This window comes from Halichoerus grypus, chromosome 4 (genome assembly GCF_964656455.1).
Source record: "Halichoerus grypus chromosome 4, mHalGry1.hap1.1, whole genome shotgun sequence".
In the NCBI taxonomy this organism is placed as follows: domain Eukaryota; kingdom Metazoa; phylum Chordata; class Mammalia; order Carnivora; family Phocidae; genus Halichoerus; species Halichoerus grypus.
This window is the reverse complement of record NC_135715.1, coordinates 110378937-110400448: the sequence shown is the minus strand read 5'-3', so window position 1 is coordinate 110400448 and position 21512 is coordinate 110378937. Positions and strand designations below refer to the sequence as shown.

The following is a 21512-nucleotide window of genomic DNA, read 5'->3' as shown; positions in this document are numbered from 1 at the left end:
ATGAATGGAGCTGACATAATATTGCATTTTACTTAGTTATTAACCTGAATTTTGTTCTTCTAATCTGCAACCCGTGTGTGATCGGACCTTAAATATTTTCCTAGGCCTGTGAAACTTGGAAACTCTGGAGTGCCTTCAGTTCATAATGAAATCAATAGGCCTGCCTGCAACAGCCCCAGATTATCATCCCCATCAGAGACCTAGTACAGGAGTCCTTGGGGACTGAACCACCAAACACTCAGCCCAAGGACTGGTCACTGTGCAGTCCTGCCTGGTCTTCGCTGGTTATAATCTGACACCGGCTGGTCTTCAGGCAAGCAGTCCGCATGCGGATGGGATACCTTGTCTGAGCACGCAGAACTCCTCAATGTCTAGTGGCTACACTTGGCTCCTTGTTTGAAGTTTTTTGTTTGTTTGTTTTTACATCTTTCAAATAAAATCTTCTTTTGAGGTTCAGCTTGACATTAGAAGGAATAATATATAACTCACCACACTCCCTCTAACCCACAAAAACAACCCCAAAAATTACTCAGTGGAAAAACCTTCAGAAATAAATAGACACAACATATAACTCTTAGTATTTCCTATTCAGTCTTCGGAGGCTCCTTGAAGGCAGCCCTGTAGCTAAGAGCCCAGGCTCCCCCCCTGTACTGACCTCTGTTGGGGCCAGAAGTCTCCAAGCCCACTGTTCCCAAAGCAGTGGCCCCACATCCTTTATACTGTGCTGCTTTTTAAAAAAGATTTTATTTATTTATTTGACAGAGAGAGGGCACAAGCAGGAGGAGCAGCAGACAGAGGGAGAAGCAGGCTCCCCGCTGAGCAGGGAGCCCTGTGCGGGGCTCGATCCCAGGACCCCAGGATCAGGACCCAAGCCAAAGGCAGCCGCTCAACTGACTGAGCCACCCAGGCACCCTATACTGTGCTGCTTTTTAAAGGAAAAATGTCTGGGGAAAATTGTTAACTATGTAGGTAAATATGGCATATTCTTAAATTTAAAATTCCAGAGAGATTTTTCAATATTTACAGTTCTGATTTCCTTGTAGATGTTCCTAAAACAATGGCACCATTAAACCTTAAAATTAATACCTTACATTGAGAACAAATGCTATGCCTTTTATAAGCATCTCCTTAATCCGTTCTTTCTCTTTATTCATTTAATATCGGTTGAGCACCTTCTCCGTGCCAGACACCATGCTGAGCCCTGGTGAGTACAGCAGACGGAGTCCCTGGGAATAAAGAAGGCAACAATTGCAGCCCATTGCGGTGTCTTCTGTAAGTGCTTCTGCATGGTTAATTTAAACCTGTTTTACTAAAATTCAATCCCATTTCTCCTTGTTCTACCCATGGAGTAGGTAAACAACAGCCAATCACTGTCTTCTCCAACATAGGCTTCCTGATACTTGAAACACTCAAATTTCTTTTTTCTTGTTCAAAATAAACATATTTTTCCACAAAGAAAAGAAGATTACATTTGATGTGTGCAACAAGCCAATATAACTCCTTTGCTGTGTCATCACATTGTCATTGATACGAAAATATAGAATATAACTTTTCAGTCACATTGAAAAGATAGAGGAAAATACAGTCTCGTGATCAACTAGTTTCTTAGGCATTAATCTATACACAATCTTGATAATACTATTCTAAAAAAAATGTACTATAATGAAACAAAAATTGTGTCTCATTGCACTAGCTGAGGAAAAAGTAACTAATAGGTCTCTACCCCATATGACTCATATCTGAGTACCCTGCCCCCAAAGAAATCAAGACACACTGTCACTGAACCACATTATTATACCTTAAGAAGACTATAAAATGTGTACATCACTCATTCATTGACATTAAACTTGTGCCAAAACTATTAAGAGCACATATTAATACATATCCCAAATGTGTAGGAATGACTACAGAATAAAACACAAAATGAAATTGGTACTCACTATTAATTTGTCTTTTATAAATGATTAAGTAAAGCATATGAAGGAAATAAAAGGGCAATAAATACCCTTTTATCACAAACTGGGGGATTTCTCTTACTCTGGGCTTGCACACAACCAGTTTAGAAATATGCATAATTGCCTATGGTCAACATCATATCACTGCCAGATCACACATTAAACAGATAACCACTATTATTATAAAAGCGACTTCCTTGACCTCATATTTTGGTCTGGCTAGGAATTCCTGTATTTTCCCAGATCAGCTGTTACACGGTGCCAGTCTTGTGCTGTGCATGTCAATTTTGTACCAGTGTAAGTGACCGTCGCCTTACAGAGCATACTCGAAAACACACTTCTATGCATAGGAATAGCATAAGTTCAAGAAATATGATCATAGTTCTTGCAGTGCTTTTTAAAATCTGAAGTCTATGTGTGTTTTTCTATTATAGCTAAGGTACAGTGTGTGTTATTTGGCAGCTGAATTTGACATGAAAATATAAAAGGTTTGGGCAACCACATATTTGGAAATAGAAATCTTTCCTGAAAACATGGCTTTGGTTTTTAAACACAGCTAAATTTCTGGAAACTTCAATTTGTTAAAGACAGCCAAGACTTCAATCATATTTAACATATTCCTGGGGTTTACATATAGTGTTTCAAAGTAATAAACAACATCTTGTTTGGAGTAGCATGAAGAAAATGAGGCAAGCACTTCTTTAGAGTAAAAGCTCCACTTTTAAAAATAGTTTGGAGACTCATTCTTATGTTGGTAAAATCACAAAACACTATTCAGCAAACAAAACATGATGAGCTCAATTCAAGTTGGTAAACATTTTTAGCTGGCTTCATTTGTAGTAAGAATTTTAATGTAACCATAACTTCAAGAATATGTCTCTCATAATAGAAACTTGAGGGGCATAACTTTTTTTTAATTGTTAATAAGAACAATGGTGTCAAGTTTGCACTTGAAAATCGGAAGAGATGTGATGACAACAGTGAATTGATGGTTTAAACAAGTTTAAAAATCACATTACAGCACACTAAAATGCAACCACACTTACTCACCAGTGCTCTCACTGCAGCAACCAACAAGCCCCAGGTCTGATTCAGTAGCAGAAAATACACTCCTTCCCTAAGGTATGGTCTATATATACCTTATGTCCAGCATGTAAAACTAGCAATATGGTTGTAAATCTTTCACATGCTTTTGCCTCATCGGTCTAAACACAACAGCGATGTCTGAAAACTTTTAAGTCTCTGAGTAAGAATAACAAGCCCTTTTCAACAAGCAAAACATGACGAGTCAAATAGTATTATCCAAGAAAAGGAAGGAGCTTTCTCTATACTCTTTATAAGAAGTCAGGTCAGGGTGCCTGGGTGGCTCAGTCGGTTAAGCGTCTGCCCTCAGCTCGGGTCATGATCCCAGCGTCCTGGGATCGAGTCCCGCGTTGGGCTCCCTGCTCCATAGGGAGTCTGCTTCTCCCTCTGCCTCTCTCTGTGTCTCCATGAATAAATAAATAAAATCTTAAAAAAAAAAGAATATAGGTCAAATTTCATTTCACCATGCTTTTTCCCTGTACAAGGACTCAGTGAACAGAAAATCTGTTGTAAGAACAGTTACGGATTCACATCCGGATAATTTATGGCAAAACAACTAATAAGCATATGAACATCTTGTTCTGTGGTCAATACTCCTTAAGTTTGTCTGCATGTTATTCCTAGCTTGTTTTATAATAGATACTTTATTTCTAGTGGCTAGCAGGTAAAACATGGGAATTTGTCTGAAGGTTTAAAAGTTGCTGAGATACTACTTCACACCCATTAGGATAGATACCATCAAAAACAGAAAACAACAAGTGTTGGTGGCGAGGATGTGGAGAAATTGGAGGCTCATGGCATATGGAATGCTAAATGGTGTGGTCACTACAGAAAACAGTGTGTCAGTTCCTCAAAACATTAAAAATAGAATTACCATATAATCCAGCAATTCCACTTCTGGGTATATACCCAGAAGAATTGGAAATAGGGTCTCAAAGAGGTATTTGTACACCCATGATATAGCAGCATTATTCATAACAGTCAAACAGTGGGAGCAACCCAAGGATCAATTAATGAATGAATGAGAAACAAAATGTGGCATATTCGTACAATGGAATATTATTCAGCCTTAAAAAGGAATGAAATTCTGACACATGCTACACCATGAATGAATCTTGAGGACATTATGCTACGTGAAATAGGCCAATTACCAAAAGGCAAATGCTCTAAGATTCCACTTCTGTGATGTGCCTTGAGTAGTCAAATTCATAGAGACAAAAAGTAGAATGGTGGTTCCCAGGGCTGGGGGGAGGGGAGAATAGGAAGTTATGGTTTAATGGGTACAGAGTTTCAGTTTTGCAGGAAGAAAAGAGTTCTATAGATTGGTTGCACAACAACATGAATATACTTAACGCTACTGAACTGTATACTTAAGAATGGTTAAGGCTTCCCAGGGGAATTCTACCAAACATTTAAAGAAGAATTAATACCTATTCTTCTGAAACTGTTCCAAAAAATAGAAATGGAAGGAAAACTTCCAAACTCATTTTATGAGGCCACCATTACCTTGATCCCAAAACCAGACAAAGACCCCATCAAAAAAGAGAACTACAAACCAATATCCTTGATGAACATTGATGCAAAAATTCTCACCAAAATACTAGCCAATAGGATATAACAGTACATTAAAAGGATTATTCACCATGACCAAGCGGGATTTATCCCTGGGCTGCAAGGTTGGTTCAACATCTGCAAATCGACCAATGTGATACAATACATTAATCAAAGAAAGAACAAGAACCATATGATCCTCTCAATAGATGCAGAAAAAGCATTTCACAAAGTACAGCATCCTTTCTTGATCAAAACTCTTCAGAGTATAGGGATAGAGGGTACATACCTCAATATCATAAAAACCATCTATGAAAAACCCACAGCGAATATCATTCTCAATGGGGAAAAACTGAGAGCTTTCCCCTAAGGTCAGGAACACGGCAGGGATGTCCACTATCACCACTGCTATTCAACATAGTACTAGAAGTCCTAGCCACAGCAATTAGACAACAAAAAGAAATAAAAGGCATGCAAATTGGCAAAGAAGAAGTCAAACTCTCACTCTTTGCAGATGATATTACACTTTATGTGGAAAACCCAAAAGACTCCACCCCAAAATTGCTAGAACTCATACAGGAATTCAGTAAAGTGGCAGGATATAAAATCAATGCACAGAAATCAGTGGCATTCCTATACACCAACAACAATACAGAAGAAAGAGAAATTAAGGAGTCATTCCCATTTACAACTGCACCCAAAATCATAAGATACCTAGGAATAAATCTAACCAAAGAGGCAAAGAATCTGTACTCCGAAAACTGTAAAATACTCATGAAAGAAACTGAGGAAGACACAAAGAAATGGAAAAAGTTCCATGCTCATGGATTGGAAGAACAAATATTGTGAAAATGTCAATGCTACCTAGAACAATCTACACATTTAATGCAATCCCCATCAAAATACCATCCACTTTTTTCAAAGAAAGGGAACAAATAATCCTAAGATTTGTATGGAACCAGAAAAGACCCTGAATAGCCAGAGGAATGTTGAAAAAGAAAAGCAAAGCTGGCGGCATCACAATTCCAGACTTCAAGCTCTATTACAAAGCTATCATCATCAAGACAGTATGGTACTGGCACAAAAACAGACATATAGATCAATGGAACAGAATAGAGAGCCCAGAAATGGACCCTCAACTCTACGGTCAACTAATCTTCAACAAAGCAGGAAAGAATGTCCGATGGAAAAAAGACAGTCTCTTCAACAAATGGTGTTGGGAAAATTGGACAGCCACATACAGAAGAATGAAACTGGACCATTTCCTTACACCACACACAAAAATAGACTCAAAATGGTTGAAAGACCTAAATGTGAGACAGGAATCCATAAAAATCCTTGAAGAGAACACAGGCAGCAACCTCTTCGACCTCAGCCACAGCAACTTCTTCCTAGAAACATCACCAAAGGCAAGGGAAGCAAGGGCAAAAATGAACTACTGGGACTTCATCAAGATAAAAAGCTTTTGCACAGCAAAAGAAACAGTCAACAAAACCAAAAGACAACCGACAGAATGGGAGAAGATATTTGCAAATGACATATCAGATAAAGGACTAGTATTCAAGATCTATAAAGAACTTACTAACTCAACACCCAAAGAACAAATGATCCAATCAAGAAATGGGCAGAAGACATGAACAGACATTTTTCCAAAGAAGACATCCAAATGGCCAACAGACACATGAAAAAGTGCTCAACATTGCTCGGCATCAGGGAAATCCAAATCAAAACCTCAATGAGATACCACCTCACACCAGTCAGAATGGCTAAAATTAACAAGTCAGGAAATGACAGATGTTGGCGGGGATGCGGAGAAAGGGGAACCCTCCTATACTGTTGGTGGGAATGCAAGCTGGTGCAGCCACTCTGGAAAACAGTATGGAGGTTCCTCAAAAAGTTGAAAATAGAGCTACCATATGACCCAGCAATTGTACTACTGGGTATTTACCCCAAAGATACAAATGTAGGGATCCGAAGGGGTATGTGCACCCCAATGTTTATAGCAGCAATGTCCACAATAGCCAAACTATGGAAAGAGCCAAGATGTCCATCGACAGATAAATGGATAAAGAAGATGTGGTATACACACACACACACACACACACACACACACACACACACACACACACACGCATATAATGGAATATTATGCAGCCATCAAAAGGAATGAAATCTTGCCATTTGCAACGATGTGGATGGAACTGGAGGGTATTATGCTGAGTGAAATAAGTCAATCAGAGAAAGACATGATCTCACTGATATGAGGAATTTTTTTTTAAAGAATTTATTTATTTATTTGAGAGAGAGCAAGCTAGAGAGAGAGAGCACAAGCAGGGGGGGTGGGAGAGGGAGAAGCAGGCTCCCTGCTGAACAGGGAGCCCGATGCGGGGCTCGATCTCAGGACCCTGGGATCATGACCTGAGCCAAAGGCAGATGCTTAACCATCTGAGCCACCCAGGTGCCCGATATGAGGAATTCTTTTTTTTTTTTTTTTTAAAGATTTTATTTATTTGACAGAGAGAGACACAGCGAGAGAGGGAACACAAGCAGGGGGAGTGGGAAAGGGAGAAGCAGGCTTCCCGCGGAGCAGGGAGCCCGATGCGGGGCTCGATCCCAGGACCCTGGGATCATGACCTGAGCCGAAGGCAGACGCTTAACGACTGAGCCACCCAGGCGCCCCCGATATGAGGAATTCTTAATCTCAGGAAACAAACTGAGGGTTGCTGGAGTGGTGGGGGGTGGGAGGGATGGGGTGGCTGGGTGACAGACATTGGGGAGGGTCTGTACTATGGTGAGTGCTGTGAATTGTGTAAGACTGTTGAATCACAGACCTGTACCTCTGAAACAAATAATACATTATATGTTAAAAAAAAAAAAAAAGGAAGAAGATAGCAGGAAGGGAAAAATGAAGGGGGGGAAATTGGAGGGGGAGACAAACCATGAGAGACTATGGACTCTGAGAAACAAACTGAGAGTTCTAGAGGGGAGGGGGGTGGGGGAATGGGTTAGATGGGTGATGGGTATTAAAGAGGGCACGTACTGAATGGAGCACAGGATGTTAAACGCAAACAATGAATCATGGAACACTACATCAAAAACTAATGATGTAATGTATGGTGATTAACATAACATAATAAAATTTAAAAAAAAAAAAGGATGGTTTAGGTGGTAAATTTTATGTGATGTGTATTTTGCCCCAAGGAAATCTTTTTTTAAATTGAAATAAATAAATAAAGTCCGTGTAGTCTGAAGATCAGGGCCAAGCCTGCTGCATGATTTCATCATTGAATCTTCACAACAACACAGGCCATGAGTGATACTCTGTCCATGTTACAGATGAGACAGCTAAGGCCAAAACCTCAGAACTCAGAAAAGATCACACTCCTAGTTAAGTGGAAGGTTTGAGGGACAAATGACTCCATCCCTGTGCTATGTCCAGTAGCACACTCTACCTCTCACACCAACATTGATACCTTACTGCAAATTCCTATCATTTAGTCCCCAAACAGCAATCATTTTCATTATTCAATCACCCACACGTGAGCTGGTCTTGATCTTAAGCCCATGTCTTCAGCACGAAATAGACACTGGGATAGGAAGACAAGATCCCTGGCTTGCATGGTTTACTGTCCAGCAGATAAAAACGGAAATGAAAACAAAGACCCTTGCATGTAAGCAGACATATAACAGATTTATAGCCTTCAGTTGGAGTCCACAGGAGGAGAGGAGAATGCCCTGCTGAATGAAGGGGCCAAAGACCGGCTGCTGTCATTTCTGCTGTGACGGTCCCCTCTCCTCTAGCCTTTTCATCCTTGCCTGCCTCACTGTTCAATATGAAAATACCCCCACTTTTAGTAGAGGATGGAAGCCTGAAAAAGCCTATGTTAAATGTCTGTTTGTAAAAGATGTTTCTGATCCAAAAGAGGAAAGGATTTGTAAGAATCTCTAACCATCCACTTAGAGAAAGGATACGATGAAATATTAAGTGTTTGACTAAACCTCTCTTCCTACAGTCTAACAGTGGACAAGTATCAGGAGAAAAAAAGGAAAATCAATATTTTTAAAACATTTGCCTCACCGATTCACAGCTTAGACTCTCAAAATCCTTACCAAAAAAAAAAAAAAAAAGAAAGAAAGAAAAAGATACCTTACAGTCTTTGTCCAGAGGAGTAAAGTTTTATATGTTCCCTATGCAAGCAAGAAGTGATAAGATGGAGTAATTTTAGTAATAAACCTTAAGACTTTAAAAATCAATAAGGAAAGATCTATAGAGTCACATCTAGATATGCCTAGGAGAACTTTGAAAGTACACATACTAAGGACTCTAAGATCTTAGAGGGATGGGGAAATCTTTCGCTCTTATTTTATATGATTTTATGAATATATGATGCATTTTTTGGCGTTTTTCAAATAAAAAAGGAAAAGCAGACAAGACTAATAAATACTTTCATAGATGCATATTGCAGTCTAAAAGAAGGAAGTCCATTGTCAATGACTATGTTGATTTACATAACAGACACCTTTATCCTTCATTAACAGGAAGTACTATAGCACAGTGGTTAGAAGTGGGGGTTTTTAAGTCAGACTTTGGTTTGAATTTCAGCCTCATTCTCACTGGTTGTGAGCTGGAAAAATATGATTTACCCACTCAAAATTTATGTTCCCATCTGTAAAATGGGGATAATAATACCAATCTCTCAGGTTGCTCGTTAAGGTTTTAGAGGTTAATATGTCTGGTACATACTGATCCCTCAGTTAAATACAATTATTAGAAGATTACAGTTAACAAAAGAGACCAGGTGACTCTACAATGTTAACATTAAATTAGCTGAATGTAGACATAAAGGATCAGGAAAAACAAACAGATAATAGACTGTAAGGAAAGCCTGAATTTGATAATAGGGCAGCTTAATTACTCAGATATTGATTGGGATAATAATGAAGCTAAATTTGTATCCTGTTTCTAAAGATATCGTGTGCTTGCTTGCTATTCCAGTTTCCTAAGTAGTCAACAATCTCAAGAGAATGTTCTTGAGATTTAACCATGTATGATTAAAAATAATAGATGATATTGAAAGCATCTGGTTCAGCAAATGCTCCCAGGACTGAAAAGTCAAGGTACTAATGCGGCTTTTTAAGATAATACAAACTGCCAAAAGGAATGCTGATTGAATTTCTAAAAGGTAAACTGCTTAACACAGAAGAATGAGAAGTTATTTTTTAAAGAGTTAAAGGAGATTCAGTTGAGATTTATCACAGTTAAGTACTAAACCAAGACAAGAAAAAAAAAAAAAGTGATACAAATAAAAGTGGTTAAGCAGAGATTTTAAAAGCAAGCTGTTTGGACAGTTAGTAGAAATCTTTATATGTTTAAGTAATAAAATCACATAAAATAAACAGAAATAACAAGGTTAGGCTAAAAGGAAAATGGCAGGCAATGAACTTGAAATCTACAAAATATTTCAAATAATCCTAAACACTTTTCTACAAATGTTAAACTGAGCCTCCTCATTAAAGAATATTTTTTTTTTAAGTCAGAGTTCAGTAGGGGGCAGGGATTTAACAATGGAGAGGCAAAGATTTATCTTGCTGTCTCAGCAAATATTGTCATAAAACAATTTTGCTTTCCAACTTTGTAAAAAGAGCATCTGAGCAGTGTACACATACCAGAAGAAATTATTGTGGGCAGAGAAGTAAAGTTATACTGGCCTTTTACTCCTTTCCTACTGTTACAGAGATCTAATCATATCTGGGACACGTATGCAAAGCCAGCCAAAGATATCGACAGGGTGGAAGCCATCTTTGCAGCAAAATGGGGGGCTCATGCCTCCTTTAAGAAATCTGTCCCCGCCAACCACCCATAGAACAACTTTGTCTTAGAGATAAATGAAGTCAAGGCACTATTTCCAAAGCGCCACTCGGTCTACCTGGGGGGAGACAGAACATTCTGGATGTGCAGATCCTCCTGACCCTGATTTTCTTCTGTTTGCCCATTAGCACAGATTAGTTTACTGTTCACATTGTCCCCTAGACACTAGTCTGAGAAAGCAAGCAGACTAAAACAGAAACAAGCCTTTGGTGAGAATAGGAAGTGGGCTAGGGGTAGGGCACAGTAGAGCAATAGCATAAGGCATCAAGCCAGAAAAACAGGCTCTGATGGACATACGGTGTCCATATTTTCCAAACCAAAACTCATGACACATAGCTTGACAAGTATGATTGCACTTATGGAACAACAGGACAGAATATTTACAACCCAGGGTTGCCCTGGAAAATCTAGGATATATAAACACCACCTCCATAAAGGCATTGAAAGTGGGAAGGCTAACATAACCTACTTTGAATTCTGCAAGTGCTGGCCAGCACATGTGAAAGCAAGTTGAAGTCACCCTCGTCTCCATTTATTTCGATCACAAATACATTACATATTTTTGACACATTTAGGATCTCTATTCCAAAGACTTGCCATAAGAATAGCAGGTGATATCTGAATGAAATAGATTTTTACAGTTGAGTAGAAAAGCGTGCATCATATCAGATTAGATTGTTTGCCAAACTTGCCTGCCCAGGCCTTTCAGGGGGACTAAACTCATCCAGAGACTTCAGAGTAACAGAAGAGAGGAAATATTCTCAGAAAGCCCATGCACACTTGCGCGTAGCTTTCAGATTAGGTTCCACAAGTTTTCAGAAAGAAAATTAATCAATTTAAATATGTGCCACTTTTTTCTTGCCTTATATCCATGTAATTACTTGCATGTGAGAGTCATTGTTTCTTATATGACCCCTCAAAAATACTTTAGTGAAAGCTTCTTGTTGAAAGATAAACAAAGGTCAATAACCTAATATCCCCAAGCAACCCTAAAACAACAAACCAGGGAGGGAAAAAAGTGAAGAAATGCTCAGAACAGGGGAAAGATCTTCGTTCGTTATATTCTTTCGACAGTGGATAAAACTTATGATTTCCCCAATAACTATAAATTGATAGCATATCTGACTTTAAAAAAAATATATAAGGAGTCCCCGTAAAAGATTGGAAGAGTTATTTTGCAGGAGGTCAGAAACTTTTTAATGACTAGAAATGTATCAATACGATATATGTTGTCAATGCACCATAGAAACTGGAAGTGGGAAAATGCCTGAGGGATTATCTAATAAAAGGAAAGCTCCTCTTTTTCACATGAGGAAACTGAGGCATGGCAGCACATCCAGGGTTACCTTGCTAGCTGTAACTGAGTCAAGGCAAAACCCCATCTCCTGCAGAGCTTACGGATGAGTTTATTCATCTGTAAAATGAGGGTGCAGAACTCTGAGGTCAATGCCAACCATAACATCCTGCAATGCTGTATTGATTGATTGCTTTGTAATCTACTTATTTGTATTTTGGCTCTTAAATAAAGGTAAGGCTGCCAGGTTTGACATATTTCTAGCCCTTAGAAAGCTGACCTGACAGTAAAGCCCTTCCAAAACATTTATAGAGACAATGTTCAGCACAATTTGCAGAATTTAATAAGGTGACACATTTTGAAGCATGGTGTAGTTACAGGCGGCCAGCCTGAATGGATGCATGTGAGGGAGGTATTATTTTTTTTTAATTTTCAAGATGTCACTGACAAGGGAGACATATGCCAAATGGTAACATAGGCCTCTATTTAAAAAAAAAAATCCTTGAAAAAGGCATGAAGAGCAATGAAGAGCATGACACAAGAAGAATGAATGAAACATCAAAACAGGATACCCTGAATGAGAAAATACACTGATTAAAATTAATTAAGGTCATCTGATGCTTCTTCTTTTCCACTTACACCTGACCCCAAAATAGAGCCATGCAGAGGTTTCCCAATATTTAATAGCCTAGTATGAATCCTGGAAAGATCCTCTTCAATCAAAGTATATAAATTAGTATAAAATCAGGCTATATTTTTAAAATTTTCTATACTAGTTATAATGTTTCTTGTTTATCTTTACCATGAACTCCTACCAGTATTTTATACAGCTCTAAGGTAGAATTTACACAGTAAAAGAAAAAATGACTATGTGGCAAAAATATTGAATGAATGCTCAAATTGTTAAAAGCAAGGATAGCCAATTTACTACTACTATCTAAAAAATTGTTTGATCAGATGTAGTATATTTTACATATATTATAGGTAAGATCTTTAAAACATAATGAGCCAGTGAGCAGAACATTCTTTTAGGGTCACAGAGTACTTTTTTCATAATACATAGTAGAATATCTATATCACCAAAATCATGATTGGAGGCAATTAAAAAGACAAAAGTACTTGGAAAAATTGTTGTGCAATTCTGGTTGCCTGACTTCCTGACGGACCTCACAACTGTCAGGTAACCAGGTGAAACTTTCAGGTCTCTAATGCATTTTTCCTATATTGATAGAAGGACCTACACTTTGCAATTAAACAGACTCTGGTTTTGACTTCATGGCTTACTGGCTGTTTATTCTCAGGCAATTACTTAACTTCTCAGTGACTGTTCCATTATCTGAAATAATAATAATGTCTGAATCACTAGGTTCTTAAAGTGATTAGATTAGATGGTATCCAAAATTTAGCTGTCATGGTGTATGGCACCAGTAAGCATCCAATAGGTGGAGGTAGTCCTAGTAGCAGTAATAAGAGTAGGAATGAGGGCACCTGGGTGGCTCAGTCGATTAAGTACCTTCCTTCAGCTCAGGTCATGATCCCCGGTCCTGGGATGGAGCCCCGTATCAGGGTCTCTGCTCAGCGGGGAGCCTGCTTCTCCTTCTCCCTCTGTGGCTCCCCCTGCTTGTGCTCTCTCTCTGTCAAATAAATAAATAAATAAAATCTTTAAAAAAAGAGTAGTGGGGCACCTGGGTGGCTCAGTCGGTTAAGCGTCTGCCTTCGGCTCAGATCATGGTCCCAGGGTCCTGGGATCGAGCCCTACATCGGGCTCCCTGTTCGGCGGGAAGCCTGCTTCTCCCTCTCCCACTCCCCCTGCTTGTGTTCCCTCTCTCACTGTCTCTCTCGTCAAATGAATAAATAAAATCTTTAAAAAAAATAAATAAATAAAAATAAAATAAAATAATAAATTTAAAAAAAATTTAAAAAGAGTAGTAATGGGCCTTATTACGTTCTTATCTGGTGTGACATGTCATGAAATTAACACAGGTCTTAGATTCAGAGAGGGTTGGGTCTGAAGTCAAGCTCTATGTTCAGTGGTTGGGTGACAAGAGTTTGTCTCTGGTTTGCTTCTTCTTCTGTGAAATGAACACATTATTACTATTCTTATGAAAATTAAATGAGATAGGACATGTTGGTGCTACACGGTGCCTGGCACAATGGAGGGATCATAAGGAAATGCTACTTCCCAACACTCCTTGTCCTCACAACTCCCTCCATTCCTTTATTCACTCATTCACAAGCATGTCCTGAGCCCTGGAAATACAGAAGAAACAAGACTGTCCATTGCGGTTTCAAGAAGGGGATAAGGAGGCAGAGAAAGAGAGATTATAGGATGTGATGACAAATAATTTAAGGGAGTTATAAACCATTCTTGAGGGCACAAAAGAGAATAGAATAAAGCTTTCTTGAAAAGCCTTTAAAAGATCTTAAAAATCAGTGGGCCACTTAATACCCACTAGAATGGCTACAACCAAAAAAAAAAAAAAAAAAAAAATCAACAACACTGACAACAACAACAAGAAAAACAACAGAAAATGACAAGTGTTATTTCCACAAGGATGTGGAGAAATTCAAACCATTATACATTGCTCATGGGAATATAAAATTCCACAGCTGCCATGGAAAACAGTTTAGGGGCTTCTCAAAAATGTAATATAGACTTAAGACCCAGCAATTTCACTCCTATGTATACCCCCCAAAGAATTGAAAGCAGATATTCAAACAGATGATAGTACATGAAAGTTCATAGCAGCACCATTCACAATCACCAAAACGTGGAAACAACCCAAGTGGAAAAATAAAAGGTGGTATATCCACGTAATGGAGTACTATTCGGCCATAGTAAGGAATGAAGGAATGAAGTACTGATGAATGCTACAACATGTATGAACTTTGAAACATTATGTTAAGTGAAAGAAGCCAGTTAAACAAGACCATGCTTGCATTATGTGATTCCATTTGTATAAAATGTCTGCAGTAGGCAAATCTCTGAAAACAGAAAGATTAGTGGTTGATTAGGGCTGAGGGAAATGGGGGGAGTGGTGAGAACTAAAGGGTATAATGTTTCTCTTTGTGGAGACAAAAATATTCTAAAATTGACTCTGGGGGCGCCTGGGTGGCTCAGTCAGTTAAGCGTCTACCTTCCATTCAGGTCATGATCCTGGAGTCCCTGGATCGAATCCCATGCCGGGCTCCCTGCTCAGCAGGGCGTCAGCTTCTCTCTCTCCCTCTGCCCCTCCACCCTGCTCGTGCTCTCTCTCACTCTCAAATAAATAAATAAAATCTTAAAAATAAAAAATAAAATAAAATTGACTCTGGTGATGGTTGCACGTATCCATGACTATACTAAAAACCACTGAATTGTAGGCTTAAAATGGGTCCATTAGAAGGCTTAAAATGGGTCAACTATCTCAATCTGTTTTAAAAAGAGAGAGAAAGAAGCTAAAAATAAAAATGTTAACACACACACACACACACACACACACACACACACACACAATGTCCTAGGAGTTTGGCCAGACTTCTGCTGGATCCAGTATGGATAGTGACTGTTGGTGACCATTCCAGGGCTAGAGCTGAAAACAAACTAAGAGTGTGCCAGGCACAGAAGGTAAAAATGGAACCACATGTCCAAAGCCCAAGACAGGGAATGGTGTTAGCATCTTCTGCAACACTAAGAGGTTGAGTGGGAGCGGGGCATGGGAAAAAGGGCCAGAGAACAAGGAGAGATGGAGATCACTATGGACCTGGAAGAGTTGCACACAGCAGTGCACTGGGCACGTGTGCAGGCAAGTTAGTGATCTTTCTTAAGCATCCATTTCCTGTAAAGTGGTAACAAACATAATGCTCACCTCACAAGATACTTTGAGGATTTAATGAAATAGGTAAAGGATGTAGCCAGAGCCTGGCAAATAGTAGGAAGTCAGTAAGTATCAGCTCCTTGAATCTGTGGGAAACCAAGAGTTTAAAATGAGAAATGTCCAGTTATCAACAAAATGTTATATTAGATGATAAAGGTTTCAAGCTTTTTGAACTTTTGAGTAATTTATACACATTACCACTAATTTAACTTCCTCTGATCCATCAAGAAATACACATGGTTTTTTAAAAACCTCTAGAGAATTATGGTGAATGTCTCCTAGACTAATGATAGTGATCCGGCCTCAGTAGCTCAAGCTTAGCCATAAAAATAACAAGTTCTTTTACGATGATGATATTCTAATTAAATATCCCAAACTTTATTCCAGGTATACACAATCCAATATTGGCAGAGCTAATTCAACCAAGAACATTCTAGCCAGTAAATAATAAATTCTCAGAAGCCAAAATTTCCATTTACACCTGTAAATAGAAAATTCAATTTAATGCAAATTGTTAAATAATAAGACCAGTGGGCAATGAACCATACTAAACACATCATATGAAATGGATCAGTCATGCAGCACGGTGACCAGGAAAGAAATTTGTGACACGTTCTGTGACTAAATGCTATGTGTTTACACACACATGCACACACATGCACGTGCACCAAACAAGAAGCTACCACAGAGACACAGCACACATATGAAAAATGTACAAATTCTGATTGAGTGGCTGGTTCCTTTCCTCTGTATTTAAAATCTTTTGGTCACCTTCCATGGGATCATCTAACCATGAAGAATGCTATTTTATACAATGCTTGGCAAAGCAGTTGTTAGGAAGAGGAATCCTGTAAACGGTTTCATTGAATCTAAAAATTATTAAGAAGTGGATTCAGGCATGCTCTTTATTAAGACCTCCTCCATGAGAAAGTTCAGAAGTCACCATCCACAAATTTAAAAAGTAGAAAAATACTTACAGAATCCCTCCAGTTGTGAGGCACATAAGATTAAAGTCACTCAATGTAGATAATTTTTTCCTACCATAGCCGGGACAATAAGATATAGCTTGGGCTTCAGAGATTTTGGAGGTTGTTCAAGGTGCTAGATTTAGGATGTATCTTACAGCGTGTCTAGAGAGCAAGGGACTCAGGGGAGAAAAGTTTGGAAGAAAATAGGTTTGATTTTTAAACATTTTCCAGCTCACTCTCTCTCTTTAAATAAAACATCATGCATCTGAGCTTAGAAACAACTGAAAAGAAAAAAATCACATGGATCATCTTTCACCCTAGTCACCAAGGCGCTGACACCCTAACATAGGTTGTTAGAACAAGAGAGTAAAATCCTTAATGCTGATGTAACACTTTGCTTTTTGAGTTCCCAGAGTCTGAAGAGTATGCAGACAAAAAGCCAAGCAAATCTTAGTGGCAGATTTTTTTTTTTTCCGTATGTGTTTGTGAAGTACCTGTTTGTCGGTAGCTGAGGGATTTCATAGGAAGTGGGACTTTCAGGCTAAAAGTAGGAAGTGCCAGTGTGAGCCTGGACAAGTTGGTCACCCTAAGTGTTTGTCAATAAAAGACTAAAACTGACATATAATCATATGATTTGATGTGACACGCACATCAAATCAACACACATATATTGAAATAATTTTAAAATAATGGCATTCAAAAATGAAAATGCAAAATATTCGGCTAATGAACATTTAGTTACTTCTACTTCAATGAGCTCCCATCAAATCTTCAAGGAAATTTTCAGGTGTATTTTCCAATCAGAAGGACCCATGGTCAACCTAAGAATTCACCCCAAGTCCCCTGGTCCCCAGTAATCTGGAAAATTTTGAAAAAAGGGTTTTAATGTAAAATCATTTCTATATTGATTCAGAGAACTGATTCTATTTTTTAAATAATTCAACTCAAATTCATGTTAGCCTGAAATATTAATATAATTAAGGAAGTAAAATATTATCTGGAATATGGCTTTAACCCAACCAAAATAAAACATCAGATCCTTTTCTTTATTATATCACTTGAGCTTAGCATTTTCTTCTGCTAAGAAATTTTTAATGAAACTAATACAGTGCAAGAAACTCTTTATGTTTACCCACCTTAATCACTCCCCACTTACATCTTCACATCTTTAAGAAAGATGAAAACATAGATTAGCAAAATAACAGTTATTTCTTTCTAAATTTATTATAGGTATATTTGATTTCTTCCAAATTTCCAATGGTATCTGCTATATTTTGTTATTAAAATACTTCATGTGATTAATTAGAAGTAGTGATAATGTAGGACTACTTCATCCAAAGATCTACCAGCATATGGAAAACACTAAAAATTACCAAATAAGTCCATTGAGTGAAACATAAAGTAAAAATGAGTTTAAGAGACAGCTGGACATGTTTATGTAGGCAAAGGGGTTGGAAGATATGCTGACAACACAGAGAGGTGTGTTGCAATAAACTTGAAGGAGACAGGCCATTGGGCCAACCATCCCTTTTCTATCCAGGAATTCCTTATGTTCTCATTAGTGTCTCACATCTGGACAGCTGCGTTATTAAAATCTGGCCCTAAACTTGAGTCAATGAAAGAGTTTGGTGTCTCAATTTCATTCTTCCTTTACATATTAAACACACACACACAGGTTTCAACTTTTGTTCACGGAAGCATTTCATGTCCAGATGTCAGATTTTTGTGACTCATGGCCAAGCAGAGAGAAGGGCTCTGTGAACAAGCTTGTTCTGATCATGTCCACCTCTGTCTGATACAAGTACATATTCATGGCACCTCACTTTCATAAATACAACATTCTAAACAGTTCTTTGAATGACCACCTTTAGTACTGAGTTAGGCCTCAAACTTCCATAGCTCAGTTTCTTGGGAAGAAAAAAAAAATGTTTTAAGGGTTAGAGAAAAAAGGCAGTTCTCTTCATTCCTTTATCTTTCCTCATCTTTCAAAATATGTGGTTAGGAAAGATTTTGTACAGGATTGGTTAGAAGCCAAGAGTTTCACTGACCCTGTTAGTCATTGCCATTTCACATTTCTTGCCTCAGGAACTAGTTGAGCTTTTGAACGCATTCACATTTTTATATGATGTGAGCATAACCTGCATCTGAATATAAACACCAAACACCTGCACTGGTACTCCACAAGCAACACGCACTTGGATCCCCACTGTCGCATTTGCTCTCAATCGTGGTCCCAATAGGTTGGTGCTATTATCTTATGTTTTTAGATGTAGAAGCTAAGGCCCAACGGCAGTAAGGGACTTGGCCAAAATCGCTTGTCGAGTTAAATCCTGTGCTATGTAGCTCCACCTTTTAAATATATATATATATATATATATATATATATATATATATATATATATATACATACACATATATGCACACACATACCTGGGAACATAGACATAAGAGTGGAGTTACATTCAAACAGAAAATAAAGTCCCATCTTTAATGTGATTTTTTAAAAAAATAAAGAGCAAAAATACAAACAAATTATAAGCTTATATCTATTGGGCTCACTTCTAAAGACCTAATCCACTACATAGGAACAACATATGTGGATATGCTATTTAGTTCTCACAAGTCAAGAGGAAAAATGCCTAAGGAAACAAAACTCATGCATTCACTAATTAAAGGCTTCTTTATAGTTCTGTTATCATTTTTTGTTGTTCTAGGTAAAAAAAAAGGTATTGCCATTAGAATCAATGAATAAACCAAAATATTGAAGTTGTTTGTTTATATTTGTTTAAATTTTAAGCATCATACCTTTCACAGCAAAAACCCAAGCACTACCTATATTCTAATGAACTGACACTAAAAATAATATCATCCCAACGAAAGCCAAATCCACACTCAAAAGCTATGAACTGTTCTTGGTGCACACAGAGGCTTTATTCGATATTTGGGCATCACAGAGAGTATTGGAATACAAAGAGATGCGAGAGAAAGGAGCTGTGGTGGCCGGAAGAGGACACTGAGGAAAGAGACACCGAGCCTGCCATCTAGGGAGGACCAACACACCCTAAAGCCACAGAAGGAGCAGCCCCCCGCAACACCCAATCCCTTCTGATTATTCATTGTACCTGCTTTGGTGCCCATTTCATACTTTGGTTCTCTCCTGGAATAAGCGCCCTGACCTGAACCCCAGCTTGAGGCTCCTCCCCTGATAATCTGTCTAGTCCTTGCCAGGATCCTCCTGTCAGTAGCTAGAGCCTATCCGTGCGTGAGACCCAGCAGCTGACTGGGGTCCTATTTCCACTGAAACAGAACCCCCAGAAAGTCAGAGCTACTGCCTCATACTTGGCAAGAAGAGCTACCGCCCACCAGAATGAGCCCTGGATATTGAGGTCAGCCTCTCATGAGCTTTGTGCATCAAAGCCCTCTAGCTATTGTCATTGGAACACTGGCCTCCCTCCCTGAAGCTCTGATACTAGGCTTTCTCCTCTCTCCTTCCCAGCCTGCTCTGATGTCCCAACATGCCTTTCGCCCCACCTGGAAGGGTTATAATATGTCACAGGTGATTTAGACTAATTTCGGTGGTGGTTAATGGATTTCAAAGACCTGACCTTTTGTGCATTAGGAAGATCTACTCTTGCCTTCACTTTATTTTGTAGCTATCATTTGGCTGGATGGGCCTGCTGTCTATACTCTCAATAGCATTCATCACTCACCCACCGTCTGTCTTCCTTGCCAGCCTGCAAAGATCAGGTCTGTCGTGATCACTGTTGTATCCTTATTCTGAGCATGGAGCCTAACACATAGTAGGCAATTGGTAAGCATTTGCTGAATGAATAACTATGTGATACATGTGTGTAATTGTCAAGCAATTCATTAGGAAATGAAGTGCCCATCCCATATTTGAATTTATTAATTGGCCCATAATCCTGATGCATTAGTCAACACATTTTAACTTTAACAATTTACACGTAAGGACATACTTTGTAAAACTGTTTAACCAATTTCTAGGGGTAGGTAGGAGGAAGATTATAAATATCTTTGCATTCAGTCATTGCATCATAGTCTATGCAGAATTTATTTTGTATTACTGGCCTCTCAAGAGTGACTCAAAGCACAAATAAATAATACATTTTTATCTACCATCCTAACTTATGTGAAATTTTTCTCCCCTCAGAAGAGTATCTGCCAAATTTGCTTTATAAAATTCTAAGTAAACAGAAGTAAAAGCCCCTTGCTGGAAGTAGCATTTTCCTTCAGCAACAGAACTATAATAAATACACCTTTTCTTGGGCTTCACATTTATCAGGGAAAAAAACTGTAGAACATTACAGGTAAGATATATTGGGATGGTCTCATTATGTTTACTTAAAACTAAGTATTTTATGACTTTATAATGAAAGCAAGAAATTATTTTTTAAATGTTCAGGCTCAATATGATCCCTGCTGTCCCTACTCTCTCATCTCAAATAAACCAAAATAATTTTCCAATTTTGCTCCCAAACTACTCTCTTGAACAACTCTGTTTCTTATTTGGTGTCTTTATGTACTGGAGACAAGTAACAAACAGTTATGGAAGAGAAGAGAAAAAATTTCTTCAGGTTGCTCTCCTAAAACCAAGGCTCCCTTTCTAATATGTACACATAATGTACATGGGTGTATCAGGACTAATCTGAGTCACAGGACAGAGTTCAATTTGACTTTGACGGTGGCCCCCTGTGACTCTGAGCCAGTCCTTTCAACACCCTATTTCTTCATCTGTCACAGAAGAATACTAAAATTTGCTCTTTGCCAGTTTCACAAAGATGCTTCCATTTCTGAAACATACTTGGGACTTCCAAAATGGGTTTGATTATTTTGTCTTACTCCATCAAAATCTTAATTTCCTGCTTTTCCAAATTGGGCATAATAATATCTGCCAACCTTGAAAGTTTATTGTAA

The 21512-nt window shown here is 38.4% G+C and overlaps 1 long non-coding RNA gene across 27 annotated transcripts in view; it reads right to left on the bottom strand.

Moving 5' to 3' along the window:
- The window catches only part of LOC118537906 (uncharacterized), a 50053-nt gene that overhangs the window by 18023 nt on the left and 10518 nt on the right, over positions 1–21512 (bottom strand). For 15 of the 27 annotated variants that reach the window (XR_013447101.1, XR_013447104.1, XR_013447103.1 and 12 more), the window contains 4 exons: positions 17714–17743; positions 16587–17435; positions 15601–15695; positions 13266–13386 (listed from right to left, as the gene is read on the bottom strand). This is a non-coding gene — a long non-coding RNA (uncharacterized LOC118537906). Of the gene's footprint in view, positions 1–1086; positions 1227–13265; positions 13387–15600; positions 15696–16586; positions 17436–17713; positions 17744–21512 lie in introns of all 27 variants that reach the window. The other 12 variants (XR_013447121.1, XR_013447109.1, XR_013447125.1 and 9 more) reach the window with 9 other exon arrangements.